Source organism: Cebus imitator, unplaced genomic scaffold, assembly GCF_001604975.1.
Source record: "Cebus imitator isolate Cc_AM_T3 unplaced genomic scaffold, Cebus_imitator-1.0 Scaffold956, whole genome shotgun sequence".
NCBI classification, from domain to species: Eukaryota; Metazoa; Chordata; class Mammalia; order Primates; family Cebidae; genus Cebus; species Cebus imitator.
The window spans coordinates 143,170-152,568 of NW_016108271.1; the positions used below are offsets into that span (position 1 = coordinate 143,170).

A 9,399-nucleotide genomic window follows, 5' to 3' on the forward strand; every position below is an offset into this window, starting at 1 on the left:
TGTCTTGTTCTAAATTCCTGATCATCTTGTTACACATTTGTTAAGGCTTGTAAAATAGTGTACATCTTTACCTCAGGCCGTTTGTGGACTTGTCATATGCTTTGGTAATTTCCCAACATATGTGTTTCACTTCCAATAAAGAAGTTGGAAGACTCCATTCCCAGATTACCTTGAATCCAGGGGGCAGGTAAATGACAGGCTCAACCAATGAGAAGCGCTGTTCTGAGACTGGGAATCAGAAAGAAGTGAAATGAGCAGGCCACGGAAGAGTCTATTTTCAGGGAAGCGTGAGTATAATAGCAACTTCTAGTTCACTGAGGATAAGATAGGCAGAAACTTTTCACATCTACTCCAATGTGTTTATTCCACACATCCAGGAGCCACAGTGGGAATTCTGATCATTGCTGGACATGCCAGTTACACCTACACATTTGGAAGCTGGATACATAACCAGAAGATGGATCTGGTCTCTGTTAGACCTACAATGAAGACAGTTTGGCCCCAAATTCTAGTTGTTCCTGATAGTCATAATCTTTGCCTCTCACCTCAAATGTTATTAGTGAGGCACTATTCAATCTTTTATAGAATATTTAGATATTTCTCTTTCCAGGAGCTCATGTGCTTTGGTAGTCCGGCTGGGTATCTTTGAGGAAGATAGGAGGGAGACCTTAGGGATGGGTGTCTGCCTAACTGAAGCGGACTCCAATGGAAATTATACAAATATTGAGGAGTGAAAATTCAGCAGGTCATATCACACACTGGTGAAAAGATAAATCAAATAATCTCCTGTTCTCCACTGACAAAGTGCTCATTGACAGCAAGCATTTGGGGACCATAAATTTCCACTGCTATAGAATGGTACCAGGCTGATCACTTCTAAAAGTTCTAGGAAAATTAAAGAAAAGAAAAAGAAGCTAGGAACTCTAAATTAGCCCTTATCATCCATAGTTCTGTAACAGAATTATCCCGAATTCTCCAATACATCCGCTGAATGTAATAAACTAACATTACATTTATTGATGCATAAATAGTACCATTCTCTCCTGTGTATCCTGAATGGGACTATTTATGCGTCAAATAGTCTCTTGAAACATTCTCTGTGGAGTTAAGCAATTAAGCAATTTTCTCATATAACTCAGTTGACAAAGGTTTCTCTAAATTTTGGTTGGAGACATACATTGAAAAGTGAGTACTTTCAATTTTTATGTTAAAACTCCCGTTTATTGCAGAGCAGTTCTGTAATCAAAATGCCTCGTTATTATATATGCTGAGATAGACGTCAATTTGCCTGTGAGGAATTTTTTTTTAATTGCCGACTGTGGTAAAAGGCTGGGAAAGATGTCTTCCAAGATGTTTCCTAAAGCAAAGTTCTACAATAATTAAAGTCATTACACACTGAACAGTTAAAGTGTTCCAGATACTTCTAAGTGCTTTATGTGTGAACCTCCGTTGAAGCCCACTGTCAGTCCTCAATGGTAATTACTATTGCTATTGTACCTGTTTTGCAAATGAGGAAACTGAGGGAATAGAGGGATTAAACCGTTCAAGGTCAGGTAGCTAATAAGGGGCAGATTCAGGATAAGAACTCATCAGCCTGGCTTCAGGGACCATACTTCTTAACCACTAAGAATATTGCTTTCTTAGGTTGTATATGTCATGTGGTCTGCCCTAATATTCAAATATTTCTATTCTAATTCTGAAATTTTTGATACTCCTGTGATTCTCATGTATTACTTTACCTCTGAAGCCTGTTTTCCTTAGTTGAGTTAGTTGCCAATAGTTAAATTAGTCTCTGAGTTCGTTACCAGTCATGGCTTTTTGTAGAATTTAATGAACATAAGATGCTATTATTAAAAAGTCAAAAAGTAACAGATGCTGGGGAGATTGCAGAGAAAAGGAAATACTTATACACTATTGGCAGGAATGTAAATTCATTCAACCATTGTGGAAAACAGTATGGCATTTCCTCTAAGAGCTAAAAACAGAGCTACCATTCAACCCAGCAGTCCGGTTACTGGGTATATACTCAAAGGAATGTAAATCATTCTGCCATAAAGACACATGCACACGAATGTTCATTGCTGCACAATAAAACAGCAAAGCCATGAAATTAACCTAAATTTCCATCAATAACAGATGGGATAAAGAAAATGTGGTACATATACACCATGGAATACTACACAGCCATAAAAAAGAATGAGAGCATGTCTTTTGCAGGAACATGGATAAAACTGGAGGCCACTATCTTTCGCAAACTAACACAGGAACAGAAAACCAAATACTGCATGTTCTCACCTGTAAGTGGGAGCGAAATGGTAAGAACTCATGAACACAAAGGGAAAAACAGACACTGGAGCCTCTTTAAGGGTAGAGGGTGGGAGAAGGGAGAAGAGCAGAAAAACAACTATTGAGTGCCAGGCTTAGAATCTGCGTCATGAAACACTCTGTACAACAAACCCTGTGACATGAGCTTACTTATCCAACAAACCTAAAATAAAAGCAAAAAAAGAAAAAGAAAAAAAAAATGGTCTGTGCACGTGGTTGAACTCAGGTTGTAAGTAGAAAGGGGTTCTTTGGGGTATAAAAAGAAAACTGCAATTTAAACTTTTTTTCTCATAAACTATTTGTACTGCAATGGATTACGGATTATGAGTGGGCAAGACCTATGTAATGTATTGTTGTACCTAACTGTGGCCATACCTTGCAACCCACTGAATGCCAATATGCACCTTCTTGATAGTAAATATTTAATAATAACCTGATGATAATAAATAGATGGACTAATCAGTTCATAAAAACTTGGTCCAAAATAACTTAATATTAATGTGAGAAAGAATGTAAAAATAACTTTGCATTCTGTGATTTCTGATTTTTTCCAAGTTATCACAGCCACAGCTCTGTCTTGTGAGAGTAAAGAATGAGGGCTATTTATTTTGTGATGTTACAGGCCTGCCCACATCAGTGCCCACCACGAAAACTGTTGCTATGTTATCAAGAATTTAAAGGTAAGAAATCACATCTATGTAGGTAAATTTTTAGATTCTATTTAGAAGATTATTTTCTTGTAGGGGTTTAAGTATTATTATATTTTGTAAATATTGAGAATACTTATCTAGATAATCCTTGGAGAATTAAACAAAGCAATGTTGAAGATATTCTGCTTATAGATTGTATTAAAATTCAGTTTATACTAGGTTTGAAGTGAAAGTGCAAAATTTAGCCTGAAGACACGTATATTTAATTTGAATTGTCCAAACAGGTTCGGGGTTTGTAGGTTCTGATTATTTTCGAATATTGAGTAAATTTTGTAATATAGCATATTTTTTCCATTCAAATTCTGAGAAAATATATCAGCACTGCCAAATGCAGACATGCTGAATGAGCAATGAAACTAATTTGGTGTTTGTATTGGTCAGAATCCATTTAGGAGATAGAAATTATACTGGCAATTGAACAGGAAAATTTTTCTTTCTTTCTTTTTTTTTATTGCATTTTAGGTTTTGGGGTACATGTGAAGAACATGGAAGATTGTTGCATAGGTACACACGTGGAAGCGTGATTTGCTGCCTTCCTCCCCTTCGCCTATATCTGGCATTTCTCCCCATGCTCTCTCTCCCCAACTCCCCACCCCCCACTGTCCCTCCCCTATTTCCCCACAACAGACCCTAGTGTGTAGTGTTCCCCTCCCTGTGTCCATGTGTTCTCATTGTTCAACACCCGCCTATGAGTGAGAATATGCGGTGTTTGATTTTCTGTTCTTGTGTCAGCTGAGAATGATGATTTCCAGGTTCATCCATGTCCGTGCAAAGGACACGAACTCATCGTTTTTGATGGCTGCATAATATTCCATGGTGTATATGTACCACATTTTCCCTGTCCAGTCTATCATTGATGGGCATTTGGGTTGGTTGCAAGTCTTTGCTATGAAAAAATGCTCATCATCACTGGTCATTAGAGAAATGCAAATCGAAACTACATTGAGATACCATCTCACGCCAGTTAGAATGGCGATCATTAAAAAACCTGGAGACAGATGCTGGAAAGGATGTGGAGAAATAGGAACACTTTTACACTGTTGGTGGGAGTGTAAATTAGTACAACTATTGTGTAAGACAGTGTGGCGATTCCTCAATGACCTAGAAATAGAAATTCCATTGGACCCAGCAATCCCATTACTGGGTATATATCCAAAGGATTACAAATCGTTCTACTATAAGGACACGTGCACATGAATGTTCACTGCAGCACTGTTTACAAGAACAGGAAAATTTATATAAAGAATTATTGGTGCGCAGGCTCCTCGACCAGGTTGGGGTTCTGCGGGGGGATGCAGCCCAGTGGCAGCGCCGCTCCCTGAGCCCTCCTGCGGCCCTGGGCCTTGTTTTTCGCAGCTGTGGAGCCGCCACTGCCGCGGGTTCCAGAACTGAGCGCTGCAGCCGCAGTCCTGATCGCCTTGTTTGGTCGACAAGGTCCCGGGAGTGCCCAGAGAGTGCCCGCGAGCCCCGGGCGTGAACCGAGATGAGGGAGGATGGCAGCCGCTGGGGTGGAGAAGAGGAGCAAGAACTTTGATGTAATTCAACTCGCAAGTCACTCATTGCTGTGTCTTATTCCTTGTGTGTATGCGAAAGCATGTGGTCAATTTCTACCGCTGAGAGCTTTGAGAGGTTCTGTATTAGGAGAACGTCATTTATATACTTTTCCATAGAAGATTAAGGACACTGAAATGTAAGGTGTGTGAAGAAAATCCACCCAGAGAGGCTTTTGTGGTTGACTTATAAAACTGTTGTGATGCATGAGACAGATGGTTCAGAGTAATATTCTTGCGCATTATTCAAATTTTAATAAATTGTTTTACCGATTGCACATTAAGAAAAAAAAAAAAAAAAAAAAGAAGACCGAGAAGAAACTTGCTGCTCAGGAAGAGGCTAAATTGTTGGCGGGTTTCATGGGCGTCGTGAATAATACGCGGAAACAGAAAGCATTGTGTGATGTGATCCTCATGGTTCCAGGAAAGAAAGATACCTGCTCATCGTGCTGTTCTCGCTGCAGCCAGTCATTTTTTTAACTTAATGTTCACAACTAACATGCTTGAATCAAAGTCTTGAAGTACAACTCAAAGTTGCTGAACCTGATGTTATTGAACAACTTGTGGAATTTGTTTATACTGCTAGAATTTCCGTGAATAGCAACAATGTTGTCTTTGTTGGATGCAGCAAACCAACATCAGATTGAACCTGTGAAAAAAATGTGTGTTGATTTTTTGAAAGAACAAGTTGATGCTTCAGACTGGCTTGGTATAAGTGTGCTGGCGGCGTGTCTAGATTGTCCTGAATTGAAAGCAACTACAGATGATTTTATTCATCAGCATTTTACTGAAGTTTACAAAAAAACTGACCGATTTCTTCAACTCAATGTCAAGCGAGTAACACATCTTCTCAACCAGGAGACTCTGACTGGAGAGCAGAGGATCAGGTTTATGATGCTGCAGTCAGGTGGTTGAAATACGATGAACCTAATCGCCAGCCATTTATGGTTGATATCCTTGCTAAAGTCAGGTTTCCTCTTATATCAAAGAATTTCTTAAGTAAAACGGTACAAGCTGAACCACTTATTCAAGACAATCCTGAATGCCTTAAGATGGTGATAAGTGACACTGATGCTTCTGATTATGGAACCACACTTCAGGACCTACCCACAGGCTACATGCAGACTTGAGCTAATGTGGTTTTCACAGTTGTAAAGGACTGTGAAATAAACAAAGAACATTCTACAGAAACCATATGTGGTCTTCGAAGTCTGTCTGTCCCTCTGCAGAAAATGTTTTCAGACCTTTGACCTGGAGCATGCATCAGCATGCCTTGGCCTCTGAAATATCCAGCTGCTGAATGCAAAAGAGCTTCTACTCAAACTGCAATGGGAGAAGTGATAAATATTGATGAAGATGTTCATTAATTCACCAACTATTCTCTGAATGAGTTTCCTTTCTCTATTCTTTTTATAAAGACCCAATATAGCCTCACTTATAGAAATGTTTTGCATGTATCAGGTATTTCTGGGCCAGCCATGCTGGCTGAGGCCTGCAGTCCCAGTGCCTTGGGAGACTGATGTGAGAGGGTTGCTGAGCCTATTCTGAGCTGTGATGGCGCGACTCCATCCAGCCCAAGTGACAGCGCAAGACCCTGGCTTTAGGAAAAAAAAAAAAAAAAAAAGGCCTGATTTTATTTTTAGATTGATAATATTTTACAACTCAAAAGGTATTAAAAGGTTACATCGTAAAAAGTAAGTCTCCCTATACATCTTTTCCCTACTCTGGTTGGTTTTGCTTACTCTGGAGATTAACATTATCTTGTATATACCCTTCCAGAGGTAGTCTTGAGATTGTACATATAGTCATTTACTTATATATCCATGTATAAATTACATAATAAAATGTGTATCATTGCATAAAATATACATTTTTAACACAAACAGTGCTGCGCTCTGCATACTGTTCTACATCTTGCGTTTTTTTATTCCAAATTATTTCTTGGAGATCATTCCACACATACATACTAACCTTTCTCATCTTGACAGCCACATATAATGTTCTGTTATATAGACATGGCATAATTTTTAACCACTTCCCTAACAGTGAACTTTAGGTTGATAAACTCCTAGAAAGGGAATTCCTGGGTTTACGGGTATGTACATTTATAATTTTTGTAGATTGGGCTATATCACCCTTCCCATGCTCATACCCATCCACATCCCTACCATCAATGGAAGAAAGTGTCGCCTCCCATGATACAACCATGTTATACCCTGTGATCCGGGCACTTTGATCTTGGCCAGTCTGATAAGTGAAAAAAGTGTGGTTTTAATTTGTATTTTTTTAACTGGAACACTCGAACATCTTTTCATATGTTTAAGAGTTATTTATACTTCTTTTTCTGTAAACTATATTCAGATACTTCACCTAATTTTTGGTTAAGTTGCTGGTAATTCTTGTAAATTAATAAAGTGTCTTTTAATAGTAAAAAAAAAAAATCAGCATGGTTGAACTTGGGAATTAATGTAAATGATTGAACATTTTTGGTTCATTATTTACAGAGAAACATGTATACATATATAAGATACTAATTAGTATCTGTTAATTAAGGACATTTTAATACTTTATTAGATGGCAAATTCAATATCACATAGACATTGCCTTATTTAACATATTGATCAGTAAATTATTATTTTTTTAAAGCTTTAGTTAAATCTGTCATCTATTTGCACATATATGTATCTTTATATGTGAAAATGTATGCATGGAAACATGTTAAATTCTTTACTGTAAATTTTCACATAAATAGTTCACATCAGTAAAATTAGATTTGTCCTTTTTTCTGTTAAATGACCAAGTTTTCTATGTTTGGATAACAGATACTTATTTTTTTTTTTCTAGCAATCTATTCTGTTAACTTTGCTCTTGATGTATTTTAACAAACAACTTGTCTTTGGAAATATTAAAAGTTCCTGCTAATCTTTGCCCCTGTGGTGGGGTATCTATAAAACACAGTATTGTGTTTATGTCTTGTTTCTTTTGACCATACTCAATTTTGCCTTTCTGAAATTTAGGTCCCAAATGAGAAATAATAGAATGGTTGTGAATTCTTTTTATGTATAATCAAATTTTCAGGTTTCTTGGAAAAGCTCCCAAAAACATATTTGTTCCTTTGTTTTATTCAAAGAAATGAGGAAAGAGTAATAAGAATAATCTACTTTGTATTCAAAATTTGATCATTGTACAGCCACTGTGAAAATACTTTGGTTTAACAAGCATAAGTCAAAATTTAAAAAACTGGTCAATCTAGAAGAAAGGGCTGTCTTCTTAGATTACATATGTTGAAAGATACAATATAAATATGTTTCAATGACTGTATACTTTTCAAATTAAAAGAAGCATACTCATATTTAAGCAGAGCCTGGTATAATTGTGTTTCGCTCTTGTCGCCCAGGCTGGAGTATAATGGCACAATCTCAACTCACTGCAACTTCCGCCTCCCAGATTCAAGTGATTCTCCTGCCTCAGCCTCCCCAGTGGCTGGGATTACAGGTACCTGCCATCATGCCTGGCTAATTTTTTTTGTATTTTTAGTAGAGACGGGCTTTCGCCATGTTGGCCAGGCTGGTCTCGAACTCCTGACCTCAGATGATCTGCCTGCCTCGGCCTCCCAAAGTGCTGGGATTACAGGTGTGAGTCACTGCACCCAGCCAGGGCACTTTTCTTATACCTTATGAGATATATCAATAACCTTGCAGTTATATTAAAGTTCCTGTTTTATTTCTCTCGTCTTCACATATCAGTATCCACCACTGCAACATGCTGAACCCAGGAGCACTCCTTTCTCTATTAAAGAAAAAAAAACTCTTTCAATGATTTAATCTGTTGAAAATATTATCTAGGCTTTACATAGGCTTACTGTAGATTTCCTTGAGTAATCCGCATTGAGTTTTGTTTTATAATGGTTTGCATTTAAAAACAAAAACTTGAAATTATCAAGCAGGTTATACAATTACAGATTCAAATTCAATCTTGGAACATGAGACTCTCCTGGAATTTATATCAGTTCGTGTAACTGAGTTGGTTGTCCTCATACGAGCCTCTCAGGTAAAAAAAGAAACAAAGATCAACATTTATACAAATAATAGGTGTGTTGTAGTGTGCTTGGTCATTGTTTATTTTGAGGACTACCTTTCACTGAGAATGTTATTAAATACCTTGGTAACGCTTTACTTTCTGCTCAAAAACTTCATTGTTTCTATATGCAATGTTTGGTAAAAGTAGAGATAACAAATGAATTCAAAACCAAAAATTGGCAATGCTCTCAGAGACTTTAGAACTTCCATGGCCTAAAATATTGCCATAAGCCTTGATGACATACATAGATTCTTTCTTAGGATTAATACCAGGCCATCCCATGAATTTAGGATACTTCCCTATGGTAAATGGATATGACTAGATATCATCAGTCTTACCATTAAACTGGTACAAAAATAATTTCTAAAATAACTACTCATGACCCTGAACAAGGAAATGTAGTCTTCTTAAAGAAACCCCATTAAAAAATCTACCTTTACCCTTTTAAGGAAACAACCTTACCAGGTACGGTAACAACCAGCATAGCAGTAAAATTCCAGGAAGTTGATCCCTGGATTCATGTTTCTTAAATAGACAGACATCATTTTCTTTTGACCACTGAATAGCATCTTCTTTTAGTAGCTGAATGTTGGTTGAATTGGGAGACTTTCAATTGAGGATTCTTAACTGTCTTCTAAAATCAGAAAGCTCTAGGGAGTAGAAAACTGCCACCCAGCATGGACAAACAAAATCAATTTTGTGTTTCTCCGTCATCCTATTCCTTTGTTTGATCT

General features: G+C 37.4%; 1 pseudogene; it reads left to right on the forward strand.

The window, feature by feature from the left end:
- Positions 1–4,801: 4,801 nt before the first annotated feature.
- On the forward strand, positions 4,802–5,715 carry LOC108298417 (annotated as a pseudogene).
- The last annotated feature ends 3,684 nt before the right edge of the window (positions 5,716–9,399 follow it).